We start from the raw sequence: 4,212 nt of genomic DNA on the forward strand, positions 1-4,212 counted from the left end.
GATATCGGCCACGGTAAGGGCTCTGTTTGTGTCTCTTCTAGTCCGGAGAAATTCTAGGTCGATAAGTTGACAACGGCTTTCGTAGCTTGGTAATCGAAACGGATCGTTCCAAGGCAATCTACGCAACGCAAAACGAAGAAAGCGACGTTGAACAGATTCAATTCTCTCGGCACCGTTGTTGTAGTTTGGGTTCCAAACCGCTGAACAATACTCAAGCGTCGATCGAACAAGCGAACAATAGAGAGATTTTAGACAGTAGATATCAGAGAAGTTTTTAGCTATCCTAAAAATGAACCCTAAAGTTCTTGACGCCTTATCAACAACATATGCAATGTGTTGCTTGAAAGAAAGCTGCGAATCCAAGATCACACCCAAGTCTTTCACCTGATTCACGCGTTCGATTGTCGAGCCAAGCAGGTCATAGCTAAATATTATCGGTTGTTGTTTTCGTGAGAACGTAATAGCGGAGCATTTGGCTGGGTTCACTACCATTCTGTTTAACCTGCACCAACTAGCGAATACATTCAGTTGACGTTGAAGAAAGTGACAGTCAGCAATGGAGCAGATTCGTAGGAAGATTTTGAGGTCATCTGCATATGATAACCGAGGAGCTTCGATGACCAGATGCACGTCGTTGAAGTACAGTATAAAAATTAACGGTCCCATGTGGCTTCCCTGAGGTATACCTGATGTGGCGAAGAAGCTAGCTGATCTGCAATCTCCTATGGCGACTTTTAGTTGCCGACCGGTAAGATATGATCGAAACCAACTCAGAAGATTACCGCATACACCGAGCCTGCCGAGTTTAGCAATTGCAATAGCATGGTTCAACTTGTCGAATGCTGCGGATAGGTCTGAATAAATAACGTCCGTTTGAACCCGATCCGACATGCTTTCGGTTATATACGATGTGAGACACAGCAGATTGGTAGTTGTAGAGCGGCCGACAGTAAACCCATGTTGATCAGCACTCAAATACTGCTTGCAATGGGACAGCAACGGTTCCATAATCACTAGCTCGAATAGCTTCGAAACGGCACTTAACGATGTAATTCCTCGATAGTTATCCACAGCTCGTTTCCTTCCTTTTTTGTGGACGGGAAACATGTGCGCAAATTTCCAGCAAGATGGAAATATGCCACCTGAGAGAGACATTCGGAACAGGCGAAGAAGCGGAATTAACAAGCTAGCAATATGTCTCTTCAAAAATACAGATGGAACTCCATCAGGTCCAGGATTGAAGGATGACTTGAGCAGAGTCGCGGCCTTAGAAATCATTTCTGCATTAACATCAATTGCACCCAGCGTTTGATCGTTTACTGGAACGTTCCTGGCAGCCAGGTTAATATGGTCGTCAGTTAGTGTCTCATTAGTGAATACACTGGAAAACTTTTCGGAAAAAAGGTGGCATATATCCTGAACAGTGGCAGCAACTTCTCCGTTGAATTCCATAGACGATGGGAGGCCGGATTCCCTGCGTTGCTCGTTCACGTAGTTCCAAAAGGATTTCGGGTGTAGCTTAAGTTTGCGCTGGATGCCTCGTTGGAAACTTAGGTACTTATTTATAAGAGTGATATGAAGCCGTTTGAAAATGTATGGAGATTTTAGTTTCTATTCATTATCTTCCTGATAAGCAGTTTTAAATGCAAAAAAGTGCACGAGTTCATTACTATTTGATATTTTTAATATACTACCGTGACGGGCGTGACTGCGTTTTCCGTTGGAGGGAGTGAGAGAAGCATAAAAGAAACAGCAACGCCTCGAGCAGATCCCACTGCAAAAAATATGGTTTTTAGCACAACAATTAATTTTGGAGAGAAGGGGGTACGGTACGCTGATAAAATCGAGCAAGTTATTTTGTTTTTATAAATTTTGATTTTTTTTTTCTCAACCATTTTATAAAAATCTGTATAAATCTGTATTGTAATTTAAAAATCTGTGATAAATCTGTATTCTGCATCGGGTCTGTATTAAGATTAAAAAATCTGTATAATACAGATAAATCTGTATAAATGGCAGCGCTGGTTGCCAGTCTAAAATGACACCTAGGTCTTTTACGTAACTTACTCGTTTAATAACAACGCCTAGCGGTGTATAATCAACAATCAATACGAAACTAACGATTTTAAATTGGCTCACTACTTGACTAGCCTATTGGTCCCAAGCAAACGATTAACGTACCCCTTTCTAGTCGAAATTCTAGTACTACACAATGTTTGTTTTAATTGATTCGCCATGAAAGCATAGAGGTAACTCTAAGACCACTGGGTCCCGAAAAAAATCATTATTATTTTTGGTTCACTCAGTACCAGAACAACGGTCCCAAGCAGTCCCAAGCTATTTCACTCACCCCTGCATGTTCTGCATGAATCCACACACCCCTGATGTTATCTGTCAAACTTTCATAGCGAATCAAAACAAACATAGTGTAGTAATAGAATTTCAACTAGAATAGGGTACGTTAATCGTTTGCTTGGGACCAATAGGCTACTAAAGTGGTGAGCAAATTTAAAATCGTTAGTTTCGTATTGATTTTTGATGAAAGTTTGACAGATAAAATGAGGGGTTAGTGGATTTTCCTATGTTTCGAGGGGTGAATCGATTAGCTTAGGACCGAAGAGAGTACCAGAGCTGAGCCAAAAAGTTGAGCACGTTATTTCGGGACCTTCTAGTCTTAGAGTTACCTCTATGGTATTACCATAGAGGTAACTCTAAGACCACTGGGTCCCGAAGAAAATCATTATTATTTTTGGCTCACTCAGTACCAGAACAACGGTCCCAAGCAGTCCCAAGCTATTTCACTCACCCCTGCATGTTCTGCATGAATCCACACACCCCTGATGTTATCTGTCAAACTTTCATAGCGAATCAAAACAAACATAGTGTAGTAATAGAATTTCAACTAGCATAGGGTACGTTAATCGTTTGCTTGGGACCAATAGGCTACTAAAGTGGTGAGCCAATTTAAAATCGTTAGTTTCGTATTGATTGTTGGTATTACCATAGAATTTAAAATCGTTAGTTTCGTATTGATTGTTGGTATTACCATAGAGGTAACTCTAAGACCACTGGGTCCCGAAGAAAATCATTATTATTTTTGGCTCACTCAGTACCAGAACAACGGTCCCAAGCAGTCCCAAGCTATTTCACTCACCCCTGCATGTTCTGCATGAATCCACACACCCCTGATGTTATCTGTCAAACTTTCATAGCGAATCAAAACAAACATAGTGTAGTAATAGAATTTCAACTAGAATAGGGTACGTTAATCGTTTGCTTGGGACCAATAGGCTACTAAAGTGGTGAGCCAATTTAAAATCGTTAGTTTCGTATTGATTTTTGATGAAAGTTTGACAGATAAAATGAGGGGTTAGTGGATTTTCCTATGTTTCGAGGGGTGAATCGATTAGCTTAGGACCGAAGAGAGTACCAGAGCTGAGCCAAAAAGTTGAGCACGTTATTTCGGGACCTTCTAGTCTTAGAGTTACCTCTATGGTATTACCATAGAATTTAAAATCGTTAGTTTCGTATTGATTGTTGGTATTACCATAGAGGTAACTCTAAGACCACTGGGTCCCGAAGAAAATCATTATTATTTTTGGCTCACTCAGTACCAGAACAACGGTCCCAAGCAGTCCCAAGCTATTTCACTCACCCCTGCATGTTCTGCATGAATCCACACACCCCTGATGTTATCTGTCAAACTTTCATAGCGAATCAAAACAAACATAGTGTAGTAATAGAATTTCAACTAGAATAGGGTACGTTAATCGTTTGCTTGGGACCAGTAGGCTACTAAAGTGGTGAGCCAATTTAAAATCGTTAGTTTCGTATTGATTTTTGATGAAAGTTTGACAGATAAAATGAGGGGTTAGTGGATTTTCCTATGTTTCGAGGGGTGAATCGATTAGCTTAGGACCGAAGAGAGTACCAGAGCTGAGCCAAAAAGTTGAGCACGTTATTTCGGGACCTTCTAGTCTTAGAGTTACCTCTATGGTATTACCATAGAATTTAAAATCGTTAGTTTCGTATTGATTGTTGGTATTACCATAGAGGTAACTCTAAGACCACTGGGTCCCGAAGAAAATCATTATTATTTTTGGCTCACTCAGTACCAGAACAACGGTCCCAAGCAGTCCCAAGCTATTTCACTCACCCCTGCATGTTCTGCATGAATCCACACACCCCTGATGTTATCTGTCAAACTTTCAT

This window comes from Ochlerotatus camptorhynchus, unplaced genomic scaffold (assembly GCF_037179485.1).
Source record: "Ochlerotatus camptorhynchus isolate MF236.1 unplaced genomic scaffold, CSIRO-AGI_Acam_v1.1 ptg000592l, whole genome shotgun sequence".
NCBI lineage: Eukaryota > Metazoa > Arthropoda > Insecta > Diptera > Culicidae > Ochlerotatus > Ochlerotatus camptorhynchus.